The 27,959-nt window shown below is 52.0% G+C and overlaps 1 protein-coding gene across 1 annotated transcript in view; it reads right to left on the bottom strand.

Moving 5' to 3' along the window:
- The window catches only part of VAMP7 (vesicle associated membrane protein 7), a 64,613-nt gene extending 36,950 nt beyond the window's left edge, over positions 1–27,663 (bottom strand). Inside the window, exons 1-2 of the mRNA XM_083159574.1 lie at positions 27,583–27,663; positions 3,120–3,164 (exon numbers count right to left, since the gene is read on the bottom strand). The gene's annotated coding sequence lies outside the window, so the exon portion shown is untranslated. The remainder of the gene's footprint in view (positions 1–3,119; positions 3,165–27,582) is intronic.
- Between the last annotated feature and the right edge of the window lie 296 nt (positions 27,664–27,959).

The raw sequence follows: 27,959 nt of genomic DNA, 5'->3' as shown, positions 1-27,959 counted from the left end.
GAATCCGATCCGATATTAAAAAAAAAAAAAAAAAACTAAAATTTGGGCCGATTTCACCAATATATTGAGCCGATCCGTTGGAATCGGGTGAAATCGGCCCGGTGTATGGGCACCTAAAGAACACTTATCTGGAGCATGAAAAATAAATGAACCTACTGACATACCTTACCCATAATGCTTTGCGGTTTGTGCTTTGGGATGTGTAGTAGTTTTTATGCTTAAGTGCCTTATATCTAAAGTAAAATAAGCTAGTCTACAAACATCTTCCGTCAGTACTCAGTGCATCTACAAATACGATGTTTCATAGATTATAATCAATATAAAATCATATTCATCTCTGTATAATGTCCTTCATGAAGAGATGAGTTATGGAGGCTGTTCGTTACAGTAATGTCATGGATGGCTAAATTTCATTGCAATATTGTATTTCACATTAATATAAGTAGGGGACACTGACTGTCACAAGCTTCGCCAACAGCCTCAGTTTTAAGCATCTAAACTTAATATTCTGAGAAAGATGCAATACAAAACTGATAAAGTAAAAGTTAGTGTTCCTTCTAGCACCCGCTATCTTTGAAAACCCATGCAGTTCCTCTTCCCTGCCTGGGGTGTCACTGTCTGCTGTAGTGCTTCTAGCACAGTGTGGTCTGTATTTTCACACTGATACGCAAACCAGACCTGTGCTAGAAACACCACAGCAGACAGCGACACCCCAGGCAGGGAACAGGAACTGCATGTGTTTTCAAAGATAGCGGGTGCTAGAATGAACACTAAAAGTAACAATATCCTACATGATAAAAGTCACAAGGGTTGTACACACGGGGCAATTTCATCCCCATTTCTAAGCAAACTGACTAGATTGCTAAAAACAGACCACTGATCACTCAGTGCATATGCCCTGCAGCAATGGCGATGCGTGTCGCTATCGCTCGCAGGGAAAGAGTCTTTAGGTTTGCCTATATACTGCATCACGAGATGTGCTGAGCGATTGTGCTTAAACCCGTCACTCAGCATGAAGGCAGCAGTCGCCCAGTGTATACGGAGCTTAGCGCTGCTCCGGGGGGAGATATAAAGAACTAACCAATCAACTTCTAAATGTCATTTATGGTTGTGTTTAAAAAAAGATAGTTAGGAGCCGATTGGTTGGTACTTTGCCTCCCAGCTTCAATAAAATCTTCCCTTTGGTTTTCGCCAATTACATATTTCATAATAAAAATTATAGCAGAGATTTGCGGATATTTAGGCTTTCCATGTGACGGTATTCCCACACCAGGCTTTTCTGAGTGCCCATTATTCTTTACACCAGGGATGGGGAACCTATGGCCCTCCAGCTGTTGCCAAACTACACATCCCAGCATGCACTGCTACAGTTCTGCTGTTTGACCATGCTAAAACTGTAGCAAAGCATTCTGGGATGTGTAGTTCAACAACAGCTGGAGGGCCAAAGGTTTCCCATCCATGCTTTACACAGAGACAAATGAGATAAAGTCAATGGTCCTATAAATGAAATGTATGAGAAATATACATTGCATCAGAATTAGAACTACGACTGCATAATCTCAGGCTGTGTTATAAATGTGACCGGTTTATCTGATGATTTAAAAAGTGATCTGGTTGGACAGCACAGGAGTAGAGCCAAGAGCTATTTGGGGACCTGTGTACTGATTGTAGGCTTGATGAAGCATACGATCTCATACCAAGATCTGGATAGCACAGGAGAAACCCACAACGTGGATAATTCAGTATGGATAGTTTAAGCAATCCCAATTATTGGGAATAGGGATGCCAATCCCAGGGCCTTTTTTTCAATCACGGAATTCAGTATGGAAAAATGCTCAATCCCGGGATTGGCTTCCCTAATAAAAAAAATGACTGGCCGCCCCACATAATTCCCTGCATGGCCGGGCGGGCGCGTCAGGGAGCCGGGCGGGTGCAGTATGGAGCCCGGCCGGTGGGCAGCACTTAGCCGGGAGGGTGGGCGGCCGTCTGGAAACCGGTTCACCTACAATTGCAATGTTCATCTAGAATTGCGATTGCACTTTTAACTATCACAAATGCAGGTAGGGGTTGGTATGCACCTCCTCCTACATTTGCATTGCTCAGAATCGCTTGACAAGCTGCTGCGAGCAATTTATACAATACAGTCTGAATCAGGCCCAATGTTTGTAAAAAGGAAGCACAGCCTTCAGCCCATTTTGAACCAACACTGCAGGGTTTGAGAGAACAAATGAACCACCAATCAGAACAAACATTTGATGGATCCCAGATTTTGGCCAGGCACAAGTAAGCCTGCTTATGTTTGTGGCAACTCACACTCAAATTATAATACCATACACTTTCCTTCTCTATATTCATTAAATAGAATAGTGTGTAAGTAACAGTCCCAGCAGGCCCTGCTAGAGTTTAGTAAAGCATGCTGGGACTTGTAGTTTCCACATGAAACTGCAAGTCACTATAGGAATCTGGCAGTCTCTATTGACAGCACTTGCACAATATTTACTTGCCAACAACTCAAACACTGGAAATGATCCAAATTCGATATAAACAGCTTTATAGCGCTACTATAGGTGCTCTAGAATGTCTGTGATGGTCACCATAACAGCAGGCCCAGTACAGTAGTCACCCATATTATCTGATGGGTGCTGACCACATTACTGACCCCCCACAACACATTACAGAAGTGTCAGGCAATATGTGGCCCTCTAAACTTGTATTAAAAATATCCTTTTATTTTATTTCTGAGACAAGGGGTAATGTGTGGCTCTTATGAAGGTGAGGACCACCTAAAGTGTATAAGGGCCACACATCACTGCATCACATGGACTCATTTGGGTAATACAGTGCATATTCTTTGCATACAACGCAATTATTGCCCTTATTTTTGTTTTCAAACCTCCCTCCTCCTGTGGTGTGTGCCCATCCCTCCATCACATGCCCACACTACTGCCTGCTGCTGCCACCTCTCCCACAGTAGCCCACTGTTCCCTAGATCCCCACTAATGCCCCAGTGGGTAACCCCTCTCCCCCATGCCTACAGATGTATACCTGGCACAGCCGCTGCCTGCTCCCCCTGGTCTATCAGACACTAGCCCCCTTATGCAGCTGCCCCTCCACCCTACCTGGGGCTGATCAGGCTGCTGAGAAATCGTTGTCACATCCCAGACGGTAGATGCTAAATTATAGTGGGCTAAAGGACCTGTGATGACATCACACCCACGTGACCCGCAGTGATCAGTGGGAGGAGTCAATACACTGAGTTCCATTTCCTCCTTCCTTTCCTACTGCAGGCAGGATCAGCATGTGCTGCGGACTGGGTATGAGACATCCCAAGTATCAGGTACACCCAGCGGCACCCCCTACCCTCTCACCTGTCCGGTGGGCACCCTCTACGTCACCTGCTCTTACCACCCACCTTACCCGGCGGAACAAAACACCCCCCACCCCTCCTTCGACGGGCACCTTCTCGCCCGGCAGCACCCTCCGCTCCCGTTCTTACCCTGCACCACCACCCGCACATTCTGCCCCCACACTGTCCCCCCTGCACATACTGCCCCCACACTGTCCCCCCCCCCTGCACATCCTGCCCCCACACTGTCCCCCCTGCACATCCTGCCCCCACACTGTCCCCACACTGCCCACCCATCACATAATACCCCACACTGCCCACCCATCACATAATACCCCACACTGCCCACCCATCACATAATACCCCACACTGCCCACCCATCACATAATACCCCACACTGCCCACCCATCACATAATACCCCACACTGCCCACCCATCACATAATACCCCACACTGCCCACCCTGCACATACTGCCCCCACACTGCCCACCCTGCATATACTGCCCACCCTGCATATACTGCCCCCACACTGTCCCCCCCCTGCGCATACTGCCCCCACACTTCCCCCCCCTGCGCATACTGCCCCCACGCTGTCCGCCCCTGCGCATACTGCCCCCACGCTGTCCGCCCCTGCGCATACTGCCCCCACGCTGTCCGCCCCTGCGCATACTGCCCCCACGCTGTCCGCCCCTGCGCATACTGCCCCCACGCTGTCCGCCCCTGCGCATACTGCCCCCACGCTGTCCGCCCCTGCGCATACTGCCCCCACGCTGTCCGCCCCTGCGCATACTGCCCCCACGCTGTCCGCCCCTGCGCATACTGCCCCCACGCTGTCCGCCCCTGCGCATACTGCCCCCACGCTGTCCGCCCCTGCGCATACTGCCCCCACGCTGTCCGCCCCTGCGCATACTGCCCCCACGCTGTCTCCGCCCCTGCGCATACTGCCCCCACGCTGTCTCCGCCCCTGCGCATACTGCCCCCACGCTGTCTCCGCCCCTGCACATACTGCCCCCACGCTGTCTCCGCCCCTGCGCATACTGCCCCCACGCTGTCTCCCCCCTGCGCATACTGCCCCCACGCTGTCTCCGCCCCTGCCCACCCATCACATAATACCCCACACTGCCCACCCATCACATAATACCCCACACTGCCCACCCATCACATAATACCCCACACTGCCCACCCATCACATAATACCCCACACTGCCCACCCATCACATAATACCCCACACTGCCCACCCATCACATAATACCCCACACTGCCCACCCATCACATACTGCCCCCACACTGCCCACCCTGCATATACTGCCCACCCTGCATATACTGCCCCCACACTGTCCCCCCCCTGCGCATACTGCCCCCACACTTCCCCCCCCTGCGCATACTGCCCCCACGCTGTCCGCCCCTGCGCATACTGCCCCCACGCTGTCCGCCCCTGCGCATACTGCCCCCACGCTGTCCGCCCCTGCGCATACTGCCCCCACGCTGTCCGCCCCTGCGCATACTGCCCCCACGCTGTCTCCGCCCCTGCGCATACTGCCCCCACGCTGTCTCCGCCCCTGCGCATACTGCCCCCACGCTGTCTCCGCCCCTGCGCATACTGCCCCCACGCTGTCTCCGCCCCTGCGCATACTGCCCCCACGCTGTCTCCGCCCCTGCGCATACTGCCCCCACGCTGTCTCCGCCCCTGCGCATACTGCCCCCACGCTGTCTCCGCCCCTGCGCATACTGCCCCCACGCTGTCTCCGCCCCTGCGCATACTGCCCCCACGCTGTCTCCGCCCCTGCGCATACTGCCCCCACGCTGTCTCCGCCCCTGCGCATACTGCCCCCACGCTGTCTCCGCCCCTGCGCATACTGCCCCCACGCTGTCTCCGCCCCTGCGCATACTGCCCCCACGCTGTCTCCGCCCCTGCGCATACTGCCCCCACGCTGTCTCCGCCCCTGCGCATACTGCCCCCACGCTGTCTCCGCCCCTGCGCATACTGCCCCCACGCTGTCTCCGCCCCTGCGCATACTGCCCCCACGCTGTCTCCGCCCCTGCGCATACTGCCCCCACGCTGTCTCCGCCCCTGCGCATACTGCCCCCACGCTGTCTCCGCCCCTGCGCATACTGCCCCCACGCTGTCTCCGCCCCTGCGCATACTGCCCCCACGCTGTCTCCGCCCCTGCGCATACTGCCCCCACGCTGTCTCCGCCCCTGCGCATACTGCCCCCACGCTGTCTCCGCCCCTGCGCATACTGCCCCCACGCTGTCTCCGCCCCTGCGCATACTGCCCCCACGCTGTCTCCGCCCCTGCGCATACTGCCCCCACGCTGTCTCCGCCCCTGCGCATACTGCCCCCACGCTGTCTCCGCCCCTGCGCATACTGCCCCCACGCTGTCTCCGCCCCTGCGCATACTGCCCCCACGCTGTCTCCGCCCCTGCGCATACTGCCCCCACGCTGTCTCCGCCCCTGCGCATACTGCCCCCACGCTGTCTCCGCCCCTGCGCATACAGACGATATGCGTCTGCCGCTGGTGAAAGGAGCAGAGTCAGCTCTACAGTTGCATGTGAGTCGGCAGCGGGGTGGCTTTCTTAAGTGTCCTTTGGAACGCGTTTCTCCGCACACAGGGCGGCTTTCTTTTTTTCATTATCCCCAGGAATGATGTTTATAACTGGGGAATTTCCTATGCGAGCAATTGGCTAAACAGACCCATTGGTGGTCTGTACATGTGCTTTGCTCCCATGGGAAACCCCACTACTCCTGTTCTGAAATAGAAAATTTATGTTACAAGGTTCCTCACATATGGGATCCAGAAGGACTGTTTCCCCTGTGCTCGTATGCACACATATGTATTAAAATAGAAATCCTCCTTTCCCGTAGGTTCCATTCAGTTTCAAACACTATATATTGCTGTTCAGTAACATCATTGGCAATGTACAGACATCATCCAGCAGCTAATAATGAATAATGAATATTAACTCTATTTGAAGAAAAACTGTTTGAAATTAATAACACCACTATTAATACCAGTATTTCCCTATGTAAAGTTTAAATGGCCATATAACTGATTAATCATCAAATTTTCCTTATTGGTATGTTTTTTATTATCTCTAATTATCTATTGGTTCTTTATACCTGTATATTGACCATCATTGAATGATCTAATAATTTCTTCTCTAAAACTCTTTTGTATAGCATTATTGTCATTATCCGCACTGTTGGGTCATTTTGGATAATTATGTTAGTGATAATAGCTATGCACGTGTTCCTTGATATTTGCAAGTGGATTGGGCGATCATGAATTCCTAAACTCAGGAAATTATTGATATTTTATTATTTCCACATACAGATGTGAGGGCAATGTCTATAGCCATACATAAAATAATGCTATGTCTATCGAATCCAGACACAGAGACATATGCCATCTACATAAACGCCACATAGACGCGGTGACTGGGTTTAATGGTCATATAGCGCATCATCCAGAAATATGCCGGTTACGTGTCTACCCAGCCACATGTCGACCATATCTTGTATATTAACTAGCCAGCTTGAGTCTATCCGCTATAGCAATACAAGCCTTTTTCCTTTTATTATATATGTGTTTTTATGCAGATTAAATACATGCAGCTATTGGGTTTTTATTTTATTTATTTTTTCATTTTCTATATTTTATATTTTATATTTTTTATTTCAATTTATCTTATTTTATTTGTTATATTAACATGCAATGCTTAAAGAAAACAAAACGAAAGAGAAATGCTTATATCCCCATATGAATATACCATAAAATGGGAAACCACAAGCGATGCCTTTAAGGTTGTGCAGGTGTCTAATCAATGAGGGACACCTGGGCTAATTAATGAGACCAGCATTTAAAGCCGGTCAGGGAGGAAGTCTCCATACTCCGGTTGAGAAAGCCGCCCTGTGTGCGGAGAAACGCGTTCCAAAGGACACTTAAGAAAGCCACCCCGCTGCCGACTCACATGCAACTGTAGAGCTGACTCTGCTCCTTTCACCAGCGGCAGACGCATATCGCCCTCACGGACCAAGCGACAGAGTGCCGTGCAAAGTCAATCAGCCTGGTAACCTGCATTCAAAGGAGGCGACTGCTGTCAGGATATTCCCTAAACACTGACTGAGAGAATCAGCCGAGACAACTGAGCAGCAACAAGGGGTGAGCCAGCGCTGCGGCGCAGATTCAAATAAACATTGACTGTTTTCATTGTCTATTGTGCCGTGCAAACAGCTTACGGTGGAGGCAGGACGGACACTGTCAAACAGTCCCCCGACAGAAGTCCTTGCCTTCCACGTGCACGGGCACCCACAAATTAGCGCCACACGCTACAGAAGTCTATGTACTTTACAGCTCTGAACTGTCAGCCTGGACGCTTACAGCTATAAACCAGGAGTCACACTGGGACTCAATTCTTTGATGTTTGAGAACTAATCCCCGACCTCTGGCTGTTATTATATCCCAGAGTTAGGTATAAATGGTGCACCATTTGATGTGTTTTTAAATGCATTGTATGTTTTTTTGTCATTAATTATTTTCATTATTGTGTTGTTTTTAATAAAATTTTCTATTTCTTGTTCACCCCTAAGCGCCCCGCATATTTCTTTGTATTTTGGCCTTTTTAGAGGGTGGCAATCCTCTTTTGCGGTGGCAGCAGGGGAACAAGATACAGCACCTGGCCCATAGCGCCAAAGACCTAATTTCTTTTGTTTCCGCCCCTGCGCATACTGCCCCCACACTGTCTCCGCCCCTGCGCATACTGCCCCCACACTGTCTCCGCCCCTGCGCATACTGCCCCCACACTGTCTCCGCCCCTGCGCATACTGCCCCCACACTGTCTCCGCCCCTGCGCATACTGCCCCCACACTGTCTCCGCCCCTGCGCATACTGCCCCCACACTGTCTCCGCCCCTGCGCATACTGCCCCCACACTGTCTCCGCCCGTGCGCATACTGCCCCCACACTGTCTCCGCCCCTGCGCATACTGCCCCCACACTGTCTCCGCCCCTGCGCATACTGCCCCCACACTGTCTCCGCCCCTGCGCATACTGCCCCCACACTGTCTCCGCCCCTGCGCATACTGCCCCCACACTGTCTCCGCCCCTGCGCATACTGCCCCCACACTGTCTCCGCCCCTGCGCATACTGCCCCCACACTGTCTCCGCCCCTGCGCATACTGCCCCCACACTGTCTCCGCCCCTGCGCATACTGCCCCCACACTGTCTCCGCCCCTGCGCATACTGCCCCCACACTGTCTCCGCCCCTGCGCATACTGCCCCCACACTGTCTCCGCCCCTGCGCATACTGCCCCCACACTGTCTCCCCCTGCGCATAATATCCCCACACTGTCTCCCCCCTGCGCGTACTGCCCCCACACTGTCTCCCCCCTGCGCGTACTGCCCCCACACTGTCTCCCCCCTGCGCGTACTGCCCCCACACTGTCTCCCCCCTGCGCGTACTGCCCTCTCCTGCACAAAATACCCCCATACTGTCCCCCCTGCACATACTGCCCCCTCCCGCACATACTGGCCCCACACTGTCCCCCCTGCGCATACTGCCCCCACACTGTCTCCCCCCTGCGCATACTGCCCCCACACTGTCTCCCCCCTGCGCATACTGCCCCCACACTGTCCCCCTTGCACGCACTGTCCCCCTTGCACATACTGCCCTCTACTGCACAAAATACCCCCATACTGCCCCCCTTGCGCATACTACACCTACTGCTCAAAATGCCCTCACACTTCTCAAAACACCCCCGGCGGGGCTAGTCCCACGGGCTTCTCACCCCCTGAGCCCCGCCCCCCCCCCCCCCCCCCCACACTTACCTGGTCATCTTCCCTGCTTCTTACTCGACCGGGGCATGCCCCCCCCCCCCCCCCCTTACCTCTGTCCTGTCTGGCTGGCACACCACCAGCTTCTCGCCCATCTTGCGGCACCCCTTCCCCCCTTTACTTACCCAGGCACCCAAAATCCTCTGCTTCCTGACTGCATCCCCACCAGCATCTCACGCGCAGCACACACACACACCCCTTCTTACCCTGTGGCGACCCCTTCTTCCCGCTCGACGGACCACCCCCCACTTTACCTGGCATGCCCCCTCCCCGCCTGATGGCACCTCCTGCCCGGCGGCACCCCCCGCACTTGCCTGGCGGCACACTCCCCCTACTTACGCAGGCACCCCAAACCCCCTGCTTCTCACCCATCCGGGGGCAGCCCCTAACTGCTTCTACCTTACTTACCCAGGTGCCCCCTCCTCCATGCTTCTCACCCGCCCGGTGGGCACTCCCCCCTGACCTCTGTTCTTACCACCCACCCCCATTCCTTATCCCGGCGGCACAATTCCCCCCCTCTCGACGGGCACCTTCTAGGCTGTCGGCACCCTCCACTCCCGTTCTTACCCTTCGCCACCACCCGCTTCCCACCCGCCCGGCCAGGGGCTCCCCCCCCCTTTCCTCTCTCCTGTACGGTTGGCACCCCACCAGCTTCTCACCAGGCAGCACCCCCCACGCCCCCCCCCATTCTTATCCTATGGCACCCCTTTCTTCTGGCCCGACGGGCACCCCCTCCCCGCTTCTTACCTGGCATACCCCCTCCCCGCTTCTCACCCGACAGCATCTCCTGACCCGGCCACCCCCCGCAATTCTCACCCATCTGACGCCCCCCCCCCTTCTTACCTAGGCACCCCAAACCCCCTGCTTATCTCCCCTCCAGCATCATCCCCCCTCTGCTTCTACCGTACTTACCCAGGCACCCCCCTTGCCTCTCACCTGCACGGTGAAACCCCCTGTTCTTACCCTGTGGCCCCTCCTGCTTCTCACCACACACATCCCCCCCCCCTCCATCTTCTCACCTATCTGGCGGACACTCACAACCCCCTCCCCCCCACACTTACCCGGTCATCCCCCCGCCTCTCAACTCCCCCCCTCCCCCCTTCCCGCACCCCCCCAGCGGGCATCTCAAACCCCCTGCCTGCTTACCCGGGCACCACCCCTTGCTTCTCACCTACTTGGCATACCCCCCTTGCACTCCCTGCTTCCCACCAACCCCCACTTCTCACCTGTCTGGCGGGCACCCCCCAGCTTCTCAACCGGTGGGCACCCCCCACCACTTACTTCCTGTTTCTCACCCGGTGGCAAGCTTCTCCCAAACCCGCCTGGTTCTTAACCTGTGTGGCACTCCCCGTTCTCACCCGGCGGCACACCCCCATCCGCTTCTCACTCCCTGGACACCCAACAGCTGCACCCTTCCCTCCTCCTCCATCCAACACCCGGCGCCTGCACCCTGCCCCTCCATTCATCTCCTACCTGGTGCTAGCAGCCTGCACACACAGCGTCCTCCCCATATTTCACACCCAGCACCAGCAACCTTCCTCCTTCCATTTCACACCCGGTGCCAGCAGCCTTTACACCAAAAGAGTGCTGGGACTTACTTTTACAAAATTGGTGGGTCCCCGGGATGTGCTGTTCTATAGCACAGCAGGAGAGCCAGGGGCCAACTGTGCGGGGGTCCTCGGGGATGCACTGTGTTCTGCCCAGCTGCAAAGCAGGAGAGCCCAGGGGACAGCGCTGGTGAAAGGGAACCCCACCAATGCTGGTGAGAATGAGACCTGCCTCCTCTCCCCCTTTTGTGTTGGCCCCTCTTGCCTTCTTCACCCTTCTTTTTCCCTCTTTCCCCTTTTTCTCACCCTCTCTCTCTTCCCTGCTGCTGACTTTTTTTTTCTCTCCTCTGCTCTCTTCCCCCCTGCCCCCTCTTTCTCAACTCTCACTCTGCCACAGTCTGTCTCTTTCCTCCCCATCTTTCACCACGCTTCCTCTCTCTCCCTGGCGCTGTCTCTTTCGTTCTCTTCCTGACACCATCTCTTACTTCATCTTTGACACTCTCGTTTTCTTTCCCAGGCACCTTCTCTCCCCATTCTCTCCCTGACACGCTCACTCTTGCTCCCATCTTTCTCTCTCTCTCCCTCCCTGACGTTCTTACTCCTGCTTGTAACTCTGTCCCTCTTTTGCTCTTCTTCCTTTCTCTGACACCCTACCCCTCACACCACTTTTTCCAAGAAGCCCTCTCCCTTTCTCGCACCCCTTGCCCTTTCTTGCTCCTCTTTTGCTGTGTTTCCCCAACACCCTCTTTGACATCACTCCACTCCTTCTTTCTTCTGACCCCCCACCCAAGAGACTGCACCCTATCACAACCGACCACAGTGTTTCATTCCCCTTCCCACTGGCTTCACACCCAGTTGCATTGTCCCCCCCTTCTCCTAACTGTGCCCCACCTCCGATCTCCTACTCGGCAGCAGTGTGTCCCCCCCCCCCCCTCCCTCCTAGTCACAGTAATCGCACTCAGTGAAAAATAAAGTGTGTGTCCCCGGGACCCCTCTTTGTTAAGTTGAGGTCCTACTCCACAGGTTTTGGGTCCCATCACATAAAGCTTTTGAGCAGTGGCGTAACTTTAGAGGGTACAGGGGGATGGCACTGCTATGGGTCACGGCCGCTTAGGGGGCCCCATGGCCCTGGAAGGCAATCCCCTGCACCCTTTTTATTCTCCAGGTGTTTTTTTATATTAATATTGCCGATCGGGCATGGCTGCTCTGCCAACCGACTGACCAACACCCCCTTAATTACCTGCCCCCTCCCTTCAGTGGCTGTACAAGAGACCCTGCACTACCAGTGAGGATGATGGCACATGAGACCTGCGCCACCGGTGCCTGGGCAGAGGAGACCTACTACACTACTGTTTGTACTGGGGGGGCTCCCCTCGAAACACAAACACCTACTCTCCCTCACCACCCTTCTTGCCTCCCCTCCTCCCTCCTTCTCCCCAACACTGCCTCTATCCCCTCTCTCTCTCATTGAGAGGGAAGCTTTCTGACTAAAGTGAAGCTTGATTACTTAAGTGAGTTGGAAACTGAAGCAGGTGAGTTAGAACACTGAAAAAGGTGAGTTTGAACACAGTCTAAATTTTCATCTTCTATTTTATTGTATTATATTCATCTTCTTTCTATCGTATTGCAACCTGTTGCTCAATTTTGACATTTAATTCATTTTTATCTATATTTTCTCCAACATTGTATTTCATTTTACTCATTCACTATTATCTTCTCTTATCTTTGCCACACATTTATTGCACTCTGGTTCCCTCTTCACGCCTGCTCACATTTGCCTCACTTCTGACCTTCTCTGTTCCCTTCATCCTCTCACTTGTTGCTGTTTCATACTTAATTGGATTACTCAATCAACCTGATTTTACCCACTTGTCTCCTCTCTGACAGTAGTTCCTTGCCTGTTACCTTCTCTCTCACTCTGTTTTCTACCAAATCTACTACAGACGCTGTCTGTCCTCCCAAATCCCTCTGTCTGATTTCACTAACCTACCCTCTCACCTTCGGTTCCTCATGGCTGTTAATCTCTCAACTTCACTTTCTCCAACTGCTCCTCCCCCCTCCCATCCCATACCTATCCTGAACACTCGCCCCCGCACCCCCACCCTCCCAACGACCCCCCCTCGCTTCTGCAATCCCAAAAACCTTATCCACATAAATACACAACCCACCCCCCCTCTTTCCTGTGCACTATGGAACGCCAGATCCATCTGCAACAAACTCCCTGCCATCCATGACCTATTCATCTCTAGAGCATTCCACCTCCTTGCTATCACCGAGACCTGGCTCTCCACCTCTGATTCTGTCTCTCCGGCTGCTCTCTCCCACGGTGGCCTCTCTTTCTCTCACACTCCCAGGCCGGATGGTCGCCAAGGTGGCGGTGTGGGTTTTCTCCTCTCAGCCTCATGCACCCACAGTGTCATTCACCCTGAACCCTCTCTCCTTTTCTCCTCCTTTGAGTCTCACTCTATCCGTCTATACTACCCCTACCACCTCCGTGTTGCTGCAATCTACCGCCCCCCTGGCCCTATCTCCCAATTTCTCGACAACTTCGCCGCCTGGCTCCCACACTTCCTCTCCTCTGACCTGCCATCTGTCATTCTTGGTGACTTTAACATCCCCTTGGATAACCCCGCTGATCCTGGCACCTCCAAACTCCTCTCTCTCTGCTCCTCTCTTGGCCTATCTCAGTGGACTACCTCTCCCACCCACATCCAAGGACACTCCCTCGATCTCGTCTTCTCTCGCTCTTGTTCCCTTACTGACTACACTATCTCGGCTTTTCCTCTTTCTGACCATCACCTCATCTCCTTCTCCCTCACTGCTTCCCCCTCTCCCACTCCCCCTCCCAAGCGCATTGTCTCACGGCATAACGTCAACACACTTGATCTTGCTGCCTTCTCTAACACGCTGTGTCCTCTTCTCGCCCCAATCACCACCATGTCCTGCCCGAACCTCGCCGCCTCCTTCTATAATGACACCCTATCTTCGACATTGGACTCTGCCTGCCCTCCATCCTCTATCCCCCTTCGATGCTCCAACCCCCAACCGTGGCACTCGCCTATCACCCGATTCCTTAAAAAGTGCTCTCGCACTGCTGAGCGCTTCTGGAAGAAATCACGCTCCCTCGCGGATTATCTCCATTTCAAATTCATTCTCTCCTCCTTCAGCTCTGCTCTTGCTCTGGCCAAGGAATCCTACTTTAAGTCCCTCATCCTTTCCCAATCATCCAATCCCCGCAGGCTCTTCGCCACCTTCAACTCCTTGCTCTCCCCCCCTCCTCCAGCTCTTCCGTCCTCCATCGTAGCCGCTGATTTTGCTACCTACTTTTCAACCAAAATCTCCTCTCTCAGGACTGCCATCACTGCTGCCACGACCCCACCCTCTCCCTCCTCCCCTCCTACATCCCCACTCCCCTCCTTCCAACCCCTGTCCTCATTTTACCCCACCACTGCTGCTGAAGTCCACTCTATCCTTCAATCCGCTTCTCCCTCCACCTGCCCGCTTGATCCTATCCCCTCCAATATTATCCGTCGTCTCAGTCCGTCAGTCTGCTCTCACCTGGCTCACCTGTTTAATCTTTCCCTATCCTCTGGGATCTTCCCTTCCTCCTTCAAACACGCTCTTGTCTCCCCAATTCTCAAAAAAACAAATCTGGACCCCAACTCCCCATCCAACTACAGGCCCATCTCCCTCCTCCCTTTTGCCTCCAAACTCCTAGAACGTCTGACCTATAATCGTCTCCTAAACCACCTTACTGCTAACTCCATTCTCGACCCCCTCCAATCCGGGTTCCGCCCTTTACATTCCACTGAAACTGCCCTGACCAAAGTCACTAACGATCTAATATCGGCTAAATCCAAAGGCCTCTTCTCTATCCTCATCCAGCTTGATCTGTCAGCTGCCTTTGACACTGTTGACCACCCTCTCCTGCTCAACACACTCCGCTCCTTTGGCATCACTGGCACGGTATTCTCCTGGTTCACCTCATACCTCTCCGATCGCTCCTTCTCCGTCTCCACTCCGAGCTCCTCCTCTCCTACTACCCCGCAGCCAGTCGGTGTTCCCCAAGGGTCTGTCCTTGGCCCTCTCCTCTTCTCTCTCTACACCACCTCTCTGGGCACTCTCATCAGCTCCTATGGTTTTCATTACCACCTTTATGCTGATGATACCCTAATCTATCTCTCTTCCCCCGATCTATCCCCATCACTCCTGTCCAAGGTCTCTGAATGCCTCACAGCCATCTCAGCCTGGATGACCCAACGCTTCCTGAAGCTAAACATGGCTAAAACTGAACTTCTAATCTTCCATCCCCCGAACATCCCCTCTTCTCCCACTATCTCCATCAGTATTGGTGAAACCGAGATCACCTCCACCGACCAAACGCGCTGCCTTGGTGTCATCATTGACTCCTCCCTCTCTTTCACCCCCCACATTCGTGCTCTCTCACAGTCTTGCCGCTTTCACCTACGCAACATCTCACGCATCAGACCATTCCTCTCCACTGACGCGACCAAAATTCTCATTCACTCTCTTGTCATCTCCCGCCTTGACTACTGCAACATCCTTCTCTCCGGGCTACCTCTCACCCGCCTCGCACCTCTCCAATCCATTCTTAACGCTGCTGCTAGGCTCATCTTCCTCTCCCGCCGCTCTACCTCCGCCTCCCCCCTCTGTCTATCTCTTCACTGGCTCCCCATTCCTTTCCGAGTTCTCTTTAAACTCCTCACCACCACCTACAAAGCTCTCTCCTCCTCCACCGCTCCTTACCTCTCTTCACTGATCTCTATCCACACTCCCTCCCGTCCTCTTCGCTCCATCACTGACCGCCGACTGACCTCTCACCTAATCACCTCCTCCCACTCCCGTGTCCAAGACTTCTCTCGCGCTGCCCCCCTGCACTGGAACAACCTCCCGCCACCCATCAGGCTTTCTGATTCCCTTACCTCCTTCAAGCGCTCCCTCAAAACCCACTTTTTTCGACTAGCCTATCCCTCCTCCTAACCTCTTTTGATCCTCTTATCCTGCCTCCGTTCCCCTCCGTTCCTACTTATCCTATTGTTTTTCGTTCGTCCACCCACCTATTTTTAGTATGTTAACTCTTATGAGTAGGGCCCTCCTTCCTCACGTACTCACCCTACCTCTTTACCTCACCTGTGCTCCTGTCCTGTTCTTCCCTTCCTCTACTTCATCTTTAGTCTCCTTGACAATTTTGACACCTACTTCTGAACTGATGCTGATTTTAGTTCTACCAGCTATACCCCCATTTATACTGTATTTTTCAACACACCCTGTACGTTACCTCGTCATTTTTTTTTGTTTGCTATGTACGGCGCTGCGGACACTTTGCGGCGCCATATAAATAAACGTACTACTACTACTACTACTACTCTCACCCGCCTCTGTCAACTCTCCCCTCCTTTTTTTTTGCTGATTTCTCAACCCCTTTTATCTCTCCCCCCTTCTTCTCTTATGTGCTCTCGCTTGTCGCTCCCCTACTGCCTCTCCTCTCTCCCCTGCGCCTCTCTTTCTGTCAGCAATATCTCTCATCTCCTCTTTATTTCTCTCTCTGCCCCTAGTCTTTCTCCTTTTTCTCCTTCCCGCTCTTTCCCTTTCCTCCCTCTCTGACACTCATAAAACACTGCTGCCTCTCCCTCTTATTCCTCTCCCACTGCTGGCTATGAGTGGGGCACTGCTGCCTCTGCCAACTGAACTAATGGGCCCTACACACGGACCGATAATCAGCCACTTTCTGAGCGATTTTACATCATTTTACTAAACCGCTTAGAAAGTGGCTGAATATCGCTGTGTGTGTAACCCACACAGCCATATGGATGCGCAGCCCCGCGGGACCCCGATGAATAACAGCCCTGCCTGTAAATTTAAAGTGATCACTCAGAACGCCTTGTACATATCTGCTGTGTGGTGGCTTCTGAGCGATCACTGAAGGGGTCAGCCCGGCCGGTCACACAGCCACCTCGTTCCTATAATGTCTCAGGTACCTGGCTGCCCACCTCTCACTGTCTGCCTGCAGCAGGAAGCTCTGACCAGCGGTAACTTCCTGTCTGGACTCTGCAGCATGTCCCAGGAGGCTGGTGGGTGGCATGCAGCGGTCTCTGGCAGCGCAGGGTTAGGCGGGGCAGCGCTGGTGGACAGGGGGCCCTGCAGCGTATGTGAGATTATCAGCAGTGTTCCCGCAGTGGATGGGAACTACTAGTTCCCATCTGCCGCAGAGACCCTGCCGCTGGCTTCACATACGCGGCAGGGACCCCCTGCCCGCCAGCGCTACCCGACCCTGTGCTGCCAGACCCGGCTGCATGCCACCCACCAGCAGGCAGGGGGTCCCTGCAGCTTATGTGAGATCAGCGACGGGGACCCTGCAGCTTATGTGAGATCAGCGGCGGGGTCCCTGCGGCGGATGGGAACTACTAGTTCCCATCTGCCGCAGGGACTCCGTGGTGACTTCTCATACGCAACAGGGATCTCCTGCCCGCTAGCGCTAACCACTAGAAGCACCCCTCTACCTCTAAGATGCCCTGTGACCTCTTCCAAGATGCCCAGCTCCCTCCTCACCCTGAGATGCCCAGATGCAGCACCCGGACCCCTTCCCCACTCACGGCAATTCTGCCCCCACTTGCAGCACCCGGACCCTCCCCCACTCGTGGCACTTCCGAACCCCTCCTCACCCTAAATAAACTGACCCTTGTGGTGGCCTTGTCTCAGCGGTGGTCTTGGTCCCCCTCATGCAGCGGTGCGGAGGAAATAAAAATTTAAAATGGCCACGGCCAGACAATCATGGCTTGTCATTGCCCCACCCCCTGGAGCTGGCTATATTAACCAGTTCAAGACGGGGCAGCCAGTCCGATGGCGGAGGGGGAGCAGAGAAGAGCTCCAGAAGAACAATCCCTGAGAGGTGGTGGAGGCCATGCAAAAGAGCTGCCCCAGGTGAAGACTCCGCAAAAGCCCTGGGGGGGCAGGAGCCCCCCTGGGTGAAGACAAGATGAAGTTTAATAAAATATTTAAAAACCTGTGTTTTTTTTATATTTCCTTTACAGGGGGGCTATAGGTACCAGCAAGGGCGTAACTACCATAGGTGCAGGGGGTGCAGCTGCTATGGGGACCAGAGCTGAGAGGGGCCACCTTCCCTGTCACAGTTACATGTGTTATATACAGGGGTGTAGCTACCATAGGTGCAGGGGGTGCAGCTGCTATGGGGCCCAGAGCTGAGAGGGGCCACCTTCCCTGTCACAGTTACATGTATTATATACAGGGTGTAGCTACCATAGGTGCAGGGGGTGCAGCTGCTATGGGGACCAGAGCTGAGAGGGGCCACCTTCCCTGTCACAGTTACATGTGTTATATACAGCGGTGTAGCTACCATAGGTGCAGGGGGTGCAGCTGCTATGGGGACCAGAGCTGAGAGGGGCCACCTTCCCTGTCACAGTTACATGTGTTATATACAGGGGTGTAGTTACCATAGGTGCAGGGGGTGCAGCTGCTATGGGGCCCAGAGCTGAGAGAGGCCACCTTCCCTGTCACAGTTACATGTGTTATATACAGGGGTGTAGCTACCATAGGTGCAGGGGGTGCAGCTGCTATGGGGCCCAGAGCTGAGAGGGGCCACCTTCCCTGTCACAGTTACATGTATTATATACAGCGGTGTAGCTACCATAGGTGCAGGGGGTGCAGCTGCTATTGGGCCCAGAGCTGAGAGAGGCCACCTTTCCTGTCACAGTTACATGTGTTATATACAGGAGTGTAGCTACCATAGGTGCAGGGGGAGCAGCTGCTATGGGGACCAGAGCTGAGAGGGGCCACCTTCCCTGTCACAGTTACATGTGTTATATACAGGGGTGTAGCTACCATAGGTGCAGGGGGTGCAGCTGCTATGGGGCCCAGAGCTGAGAAGGGCCACCTTCCCTGTCACAGTTACATGTGTTATATACAGGGTGTAGCTACCATAGGTGCAGGGGGTGCAGTCGCTATGGGGTCCAGAGCTGAGAGGGGCCACCTTCCCTGTCACAGTTACATGTGTTATATACAGGGCGTAACTACCATAGGTGCAGGGGGTGCAGCTGCTATGGGGCCCAGAGCTGAGAGGGGCCACCTTCCCTGTCATAGTTACATGTGTTATATACAGGGTGTAGCTACCATAGGTGCAGGAGGTGCAGCCGCTATGGGGCCCAGAGCTGAGAGGGGCCACCTTCTCTGTCACAGTTACATGTGTTATATACAGGGTGTAGCTACCATAGGTGCAGGGGGTGCAGCTGCTATGGGGCCCAGAGCTGAGAGGGGCCACCTTCTCTGTCACAGTTACATGTGTTATATACAGGGTGTAGCTACCATAGGTGCAGGGGGTGCAGCTGCTATGGGGCCTACTTTGCCTGTCAAAGTATCATGTGCTGTATACATTTTTCAGCATTAGATGATAAATAGGGATCCTTAAAAACTTTTGCTATGGGGCCCACATGTATCTAGTTACGCCACTGGGTACCGGTGAGCCATTAATGCCCCACATGCTGGTACCTGTGGTTCTCCCAAGTGGGGCAGGCTTGTGGGATACTGGGAAAAGTCTTAAGACCTTGCGAGTACCCTCTAATACCCAAGGTCTTAAGACGATGCCCAGTATCCCATAAGGACTTTGTGAAAAGGAATTACCGGTAGGTATTAAATTCCTATTGTTACGGTTTAAACAAGCTATCAACCCTGCACCCACTGCTCAGGGGTGCAGGGGACAGCCTCGGGCTTCAGCCCAGGCCTGGGTTGATTAGTTAGGGTGGGTAATGTTTTGGCCATGGGACCTCATCGAGAGTGTCCCCTGGCTACGGCATTACACCCCCTTCTAGTGGAGCCTGGTGCTGGTCCCCAAAATACAGGGGACCCCTATTCATTTTGTCCCCTGTATTTTGGAAACCAGGGCCGGCTCAAGAGCCTGGTGCGTGTCCTCCATATCTTGGGAATCAGGACCACTCCGAGCTCTGGGCTGGTCATGAGGGGGGGCAGGGGCAGGAGGAGAAGAACCCCACGACATTTTTTTTTAGATTCAGGGTATGGCCGCGTAATAGTACAAATTCACATTACACCACACAGTAGTGCCACTTAAACACACTACACCAGCTAGAACCACTTGGACACACTGAGCCAGGGTTACGCACACCATAATGCCTGTTAGGCATTATGCCACGCACAGTCATGCCCATTATACAACATACCACACCATTAGGCCCATAACACAACATGCCACACACCGTAATGCCCACAATTTATGCCACACACCGTAGTGCCCCAGTACTCCTGCTTATACATACTGTATGATGCCTCCAGTAGTGTCCCCCCCACACACACACACACACAATTCCTAAAGTAACGCCATTACAGATAGGGGGACATTTACTAAAGGAAATGTGTAAAAAATAGGTGTATTTGTATCCAGAAATACACTTATTTTTGACATTTACTATCCCGAAAATATGGCAATTTGTATTCGTATTGATAGCACATGAATACGACTACGAATTGCCGTATTTTCGGGATAGTAAATGTCAAAAATAAGAGTATTTCTGGATACAAATACACCTATTTTTTTACAAATTTCCTTTATTAAATTTCCCCCATAATGTCCACAAATGTTCCACCACATAGGGGCAGATTTATTAATGGGGCTATATACGTTTAAAATAACAGGTCCCGCTTCTCCTGCATAACGAAGAGAAGTGGGCACGCTTATAACCTTGATGTATGATGCAGGCGGCTGTCGATAAGGAGAGATGTTATTTCCTGTCTCCTCAGCTCTCTTTATTGGCGGCCAGGCAGCACTGCGCGAGCACATTGTAAAGAAAAAACCTCCCCTGGTCGGCTCTCTGGGCATGCGCAAGATTTTGGTATCGCAAGATCTCCAGCGCAGCCCAGAGCCAGCAGCAGGGCTAGTGCTGTCCCCACAGTGGGGATAGGACAACACTAGCCCTAAGCTGAAGAAGCGGCTGTTAATACATCGCCCCGGCCGCTAATTGCTGGGGGGAATTACAGAGGACAGCCGCGCCGAGCGTTACTCTTCAGGCTGTCCCTAGAGCCCATTAGGTGTGCTGTTAATACATATAAAAAACCGTAATCCCCCCAGTTAACCAGCATTAGGTGCAGATATGCACTTAACATTGGTTGATACTTCTGCCCTATAGCAACGCTCCTGCTCCCCTCTTAGCAGACATTTCAAATGTGGTCGCTGCCGGACATTAGAGATAGAAAAAGAGTAAAGAGATGGGGTGAGGCGAAGGTAGGGTCTTGCTCCAGCATCAGCCTTCCATGCACTGGCTTTTACAGTTCTGCAAAGGCATGCTCTCATGCTTCCCAGCGCTGGCAGCCCGTGCTCACCTGTAATAGCACCAGCTGCCAGCACTGGGGAGCAGTAGAGCACTGGTGGCAGGTAGCATCGGGAGCAGCAGTACTCCGACAGCAGGCCCCCAGTTGCAGCAGCGGATGACCCAGGGAGGAGAGTTCAGACAGCAGTGGCGGGAGGTCCAGGGAGCAGGAGTGCTCCGGCAGAGAGACCTAGGGAGCAGAGCTCTGGCAGCAGTGGTTGGCCCAGGGAGGAGAGCTCCAGCAGGCCCTGGGGAGCAGCGTGGGTGTCCGGCTCTGCCATTCTGCAGATCAGGGCACAAGAGCACAGGATGGCGGCTGCAGCACTCTTCCCACATGGGACACTGGGGGGGGGGGGGGGGGGATTTATCAGTTTTCCTTATACACCAGCTGCAGCAGTGCACGAGGCATCCCTGGGGACCCACTCAGTTTAGGGGTCCGCAGTTAGGGCTAAAATTTTGCGAACTCTGCACTCAACCTATTACATTTGGCCCTCTGTCTTTCCTTTCTGTCTCTCCCTCATTGACATTCTCTCTGCTCGCACTCCTCCCTTTATCTTGATATTCCCCTTTCGCATTTCTTTTTCTTGAATCCCCCTCTCCCTCTTTCTAGCTCCTCTCAATTTTTTGCTCTTTCCCAGACACCCTTTTTGTCTATCAAACCACTTACTCTTTCTTCTGCCCCACCTAAGAGGCATTGTAGTGACGGTAGATTGGGTAGATCAAAGGCAGACTATGTAATGGAACCCATAAACAGTGAAGTGGGGTCCCAACTGTATAAAGTGAGGGGTACCTGGGCCCCACACATTTTTGCACCTAGCACGATCACTGGTTGTGTAAGAGGCATTACGGTGTTGGGCATAATGTGTAAGGGGCATTACTTTGTGTGTGGCATATTGTTTAAGGGTCATTAATAATAATAAAATAACGAGGGGAGCTTGAAGGGAAATATAGAGCTATGGATTGTTTGGATAACCCCCCAAACCGGTTTCTTGCCTAGGGTCCCATTGAGCCTAAATCCATCTCTGCATCCTTCCCACCACCCCTTCCTGCTCTCACAATCATAGGCATGTCCCTCAAAGCCTGCACATCCTACCTGCTATAGCATGTAGCATTTGACCCTAAATTGTGACCTGGAACTCATTTTAAAAAGAAAATTAGGGTCCCCGGGGACAAGCTCTTCTGACCCTGACATGAGCTGGCAATGGCGGGCAGGGGGAGGGAGGCATGCAGGAGCGGTTAGGGAGATGGGGAGCAGCGGAGCCAGGCAGATGGTTACTTGCATGAGAGCACAGCGCTAATGTATGGGAGACCTATTGATGCTGGTAAAAGGAGATCTGCCTTCTATTCCCACATCGCCCTTTCACATCATCTCACTGCCCAGCCCTCTAGCCCACTGTCACCTCAATCCATTTCACCTTGCCCCTTGTTACATTACCACTTCCCATCGCCCTCTTCAACTCACCCCCATCACCACCCCTCTGCCCCATGTTTTTGCTTTCTCGCTCTCTACCAGTTCTCTTTTCTCTAGCCTATGCTCTCTCTCTCCAACCCTCCGTCACCCTCTCGCCCCTTCTGTCCATCCTCTTTTTCTCTCCCCCTGCTCGCCTCTCTCTCCCTCTGACAGGCTCTCTCTTCCCCCTCTCTACCTGGTGCAGCCTCTCTCCCTAAAAAAACACTCCATCTTTAACCATCAATTGTGCACTGAAAATCTTCATTGAATTCTACTTTTTGAAAAAAAAAAAGACTAATAAAAATGATTGTATGGACTTCGTTTGTATACATCATTTGAAATAACAGTTAAAGGAGGCTTGAAAAGACCAATTAGGAGATCACGTAACCCCACAAGTTGGCCAGGCCAGGCGCCACCACTAGGCAACTTTAGGCATTTGCCTGGGGTACCGCCCACTGGAGGGCGGCACTTGGGCGCTGGACCCCCCCTGGCTCAAGGTAAGCAGTGCAACTCTCCCCCACCCCCTGCTACCCCCATGGATTAACACAGCTGCCCTCGCCGCATCAACTGCCAGCCCCTTCCCTCCCATGGAGCAATGCGGCAACTGCATCACAACCCTCCCCCCCCCACACGGTCCTATAACACCCTCCTGTGGTGCGACGTGGCGGCGGCGGATGCATCACCCACGCCTGGGCCGCTCCGGTGCCTTGCACCGTCCCTGAAGGTGCCATCCCACAACTGACAGATGTCTGATTCAAACCTCTGTGTATAGGCACACTTGGATTTATACCATTTTTATTTAGAAATATATATATCTGTGAAGTGACCCATTTACAACTTTTAATTAATTTATTGTGCCACCTAAACCAATCAGTTACACAATTTGTGTCCCATAGTTCCTTTTGTATCCATCCCCCATTCTGCCTCCTTGTGGCTCTAAAATCCAAGTCTGACCTGATTACCCTGGCAGCTCCTCGGGAGAGCTCACATACTATAAATCCCTGGAAGCTGCAGGCGGAGGTTTCTTAATTTCATTCACCCGCCTGGCTCTTAGTGCCCCCCCTCCCCCTACATCGGATGTGATACATTGTGGATGCTGAGCAGCACCCTCGATGTGCCGCTGACGGCTGCACATAAGGGTTATCTGCTGTATGTATGTGTGTGTATGTATGCTCTCCAGCTCTGATCTGAACGCACGGGACCGCGCATCGGATCAGATGTCATTCACATGCAATTTGGGCAAGATTCGAGTGAAATCGGGCCAAAATCACATAGGGTATGGGGGCCTTGACTGTGCCCTGTTATGACTATCTGTTCCTCTTATGGCTCTCAGAGCCTATGTCTGTGCCCCTTCTACCTAAATGTGCCAATATATGTGTCCTTTCTGCCAGTTTTCCTTTCCGTATCCTCTCCTGTTTTTTGTACTATCCTGTCTTTATTTGGCTCCCTCTCTTCTCGCCTCTATGTTCCATCCCTTGCCCCCACCACTTGTTGTATGCAACCTCATCTGTTTCAGTAGCACCCACAGCTTGTTCCATTCTCTGATCTGTGGTGCTTCAGTCAGTGCATACCAATTGCCCGCTATTCAGTGTCCCACTGGTTACCCATGAGTACAGCTGATTCGCTTCTCATCTGTGAGAACCAAGCTAGTCCCATAACCGGTTCCTGCCATGGATCCACACTTGCTGGCAGTGGCACCCGGTGGTAACTATCCTTCCTCCCACCCCCTGACACCACTGGCCCGAGAAATCCAACTACGCCCACAAGCTCTCCACCTAGAGGAGTGTGGCTGATAGCTTCACCCCGCACTTCTCTTCTGCAAGTCTGATGTATTCACATTAGAAAAGAAAACACGGTTTGTGTGCGGGGGGTGTCGGACATTTATGGCGTGCCTGGGCACACAACACACCCTCCCTTTGCCCACTAGGATTTAGCCTAGCTATGTCTAAATGGGCTACAAACTTGTGGTCTAAAGGACCTGGTTCTTTACGCAAGTGTCTTGTAAAATGTGATGTACTTTTGGATTTAGCCTACTTACATAAAATGGGCTGGAATCAAGTGGCCTACAGGACCTGGTCCTTTACACCAGATGCTCATAAAATATCAGGTCCCTCTGCCCACTTGGATTTAGCCTTCTTACATAAAATGGGCTGGAATAAAGTGGCCTACAGAACCTGGTCCTTTACACCAGATGCTCATAAAATATCAGGTCCCTTTGCCCACTTGGATTTAGCCTACTTATATACAATGGGATATCAAGTGGCCTAAAGGACCTGGTCCTTTAGACCAGATGCTCATAAAATATCAGGTCCCTCTGCCCACTTGGATTTAGCCTACTTATATACAATGGGCTGGAATCAAGTGGCCTAAAGGACCTGGTCCTTTACACCAGATGCTCATAAAATATCAGGTCCCTCTGCCCACTTGGATTTAGCCTACTTTTATAAAATGGGCTGGAATCAAGTGGCCTAAAGGACCTGGTCCTTTACACCAGATGCTCATAAAATATCAGGTCCCTCTGCCCACTTGGATTTAGCCTACTTATATAAAACGGGCTGGAAACAAGTGGCCTACAGGACCTGGTCCTTTACACCAGATGCTCATAAAATATCGGGTCCCTTTACCCACTTGGATTTATCCTACTTTTATAAAATGGGCTGGAATGAAGTGGCCTAAAGGACCTGGTCCTTTACACCAGATGCTCATAAAATATCAGGTCCCTCTGCCCACTTGGATTTAGCCTACTTATATAAAATGGGCTATAATCAAGTGGCCTAAAGGACCTGGTCCTTTACACCAGATGATCATAAAATATCAGGTCCCTTTGCCCACTTGGATTAAGCCTACTTATATACAATGGGATATAATCAAGTGGCCTAAAGGACCTGGTCCTTTAGACCAGATGCTCATAAAATATCAGGTCCCTCTGCCCACTTGGATTTAGCCTACTTATATACAATGGGCTGGAATCAAGTGGCCTAAAGGACCTGGTCCTTTACACCAGATGCTCATAAAATATCAGGTCCCTCTGCCCACTTGGATTTAGCCTACTTTTATAAAATGGGCTGGAATCAAGTGGCCTAAAGGACCTGGTCCTTTACACCAGATGCTCATAAAATATCAGGTCCCTCTGCCCACTTGGATTTAGCCTACTTATATAAAATGGGCTGGAAACAAGTGGCCTAAAGGACCTGGTCCTTTACACCAGATGCTCATAAAATATCAGGTCCCTTTGCCCACTTGGATTTAGCCTACTTATATAAAATGGGCTATAATCAAGTGGCCTAAAGGACCTGGTCCTTTACACCAGATGATCATAAAATATCAGGTCCCTTTGCCCACTTGGATTTAGCCTACTTATATACAATGGGATATAATCAAGTGGCCTAAAGGACCTGGTCCTTTAGACCAGATGCTCATAAAATATCAGGTCCCTCTGCCCACTTGGATTTAGCCTACTTATATACAATGGGCTGGAATCAAGTGGCCTAAAGGACCTGGTCCTTTACACCAGATGCTCATAAAATATCAGGTCCCTCTGCCCACTTGGATTTAGCCTACTTTTATAAAATGGGCTGGAATCAAGTGGCCTAAAGGACCTGGTCCTTTACACCAGATGTTCATAAAATATCAGGTCCCTCTGCCCACTTGGATTTAGCCTACTTATATAAAATGGGCTGGAAACAAGTGGCCTACAGGACCTGGTCCTTTACACCAGATGCTCATAAAATATCGGGTCCCTTTACCCACTTTGATTTAGCCTACTTTTATAAAATGGGCTGGAATCAAGTGGCCTAAAGGACCTGGTCCTTTACACCAGATGCTCATAAAATATCAGGTCCCTCTGCCCACTTGGATTTAGCCTACTTATATAAAATGGGCTGGAAACAAGTGGCCTAAAGGACCTGGTCCTTTACACCAGATGCTCATAAAATATCAGGTCCCTCTGCCCACTTGGATTTAGCCTGTTTATATAAAATGGGCTATAATCAAGTGGCCTACAGGACCTGGTCCTTTACACCAGATGCTCATAAAATATCAGGTCCCTCTGCCCACTTGGATTTAGCCTACTTATATAAAATGGGCTGGAATCAAGTGGCCTAAAGGACCTGGTCCTTTACACCAGATGCTCATAAAATATCAGGTCCCTCTGCCCACTTGGATTTAGCCTGCTTATATAAAATGGGCTATAATCAAGTGGCCTAAAGGACCTGGTCCTTTAGACCAGATGCTCATAAAATATCAGGTCCCTCTGCCCACTTGGATTTAGCCTACTTATATACAATGGGCTGGAATCAAGTGGCCTAAAGGACCTGGTCCTTTACACCAGATGCTCATAAAATATCAGGTCCCTCTGCCCACTTGGATTTAGCCTACTTTTATAAAATGGGCTGGAATCAAGTGGCCTAAAGGACCTGGTCCTTTACACCAGATGCTCATAAAATATCAGGTCCCTCTGCCCACTTGGATTTAGCCTACTTATATAAAATGGGTTGGAAACAAGCCTACAGGACCTGGTCCTTTACACCAGATGTTCATAAAATATCGGGTCCCTTTGCCCACTTGGATTTAGCCTACTTATATAAAATGGGCTATAATCAAGTGGCCTACAGGACCTGGTCCTTTACACCAGATGCTCATAAAATATCGAGTCCCTTTGCCCACTTGGATTTAGCCTACTTATATAAAATGGGCTATAATCAAGTGGCCTAAAGGACCTGGTTCTTTAAGTGAGTCTTTTAGACCACTAGGAAATAGCCTAATTTTATTGAATTGGCTAAATCAAAGTGGATAGAGGGACCGGTCCTTTATCCCACTAGGAAATAGCCTAACTTTAATGAATGGGCTAAATCAAAGTGGATAGAGGGACCAGGTCCTTTAGCCCACTAAGAAATAGCCTAGTTTTATTGAGTAGGCTAAATCAGTGTGAACAGAAGGACCTGTCCTTTAGCCCACTAGGATATAGCCTATTTGTATTGAGTGGGCTAAATCATAGTGCCTGGAGGGACAAGGTCCTTTAGCCCACTATAAAATAGACTCAACCCATCCCAGACCCGCTGCTTGCTGCAGCCGCTTCCTCCTCCTCTGTGAGCCGGACAGATCACGCTAATTTCCGCAGGTGACTGAGGGCCGAAGCGAGGCATCATGGGAGATGTAGTCCCGGCTTCATTCCCTGACACTGACTGATTGACTGCTGCTGCACACTCCCCCTGAGTCGACTGTCTGCTCTCTGTACTGTAGTAGTAGTACCCTCTCTCTCTCCCTGCAACTAGCTGTGTATCAGTAAAAGCATATGCTATAACAGGGCACCTACACAGATGTGTACTGCCATTACATAATATGTACATAATGTGTACTTTGCTGTGTAGTGGCTGGCACAGCCTCACATACTGGGGTGTGGAATTGGTTGACATGCGAAAAGTTCGACATG

The sequence above is a fragment of the Crinia signifera genome, chromosome 9, assembly GCF_055691185.1.
Source record: "Crinia signifera chromosome 9, ASM5569118v1, whole genome shotgun sequence".
Taxonomy (NCBI): Eukaryota; Metazoa; Chordata; class Amphibia; order Anura; family Myobatrachidae; genus Crinia; species Crinia signifera.
This window is presented reverse-complemented; position numbering and strand designations above follow the sequence as displayed.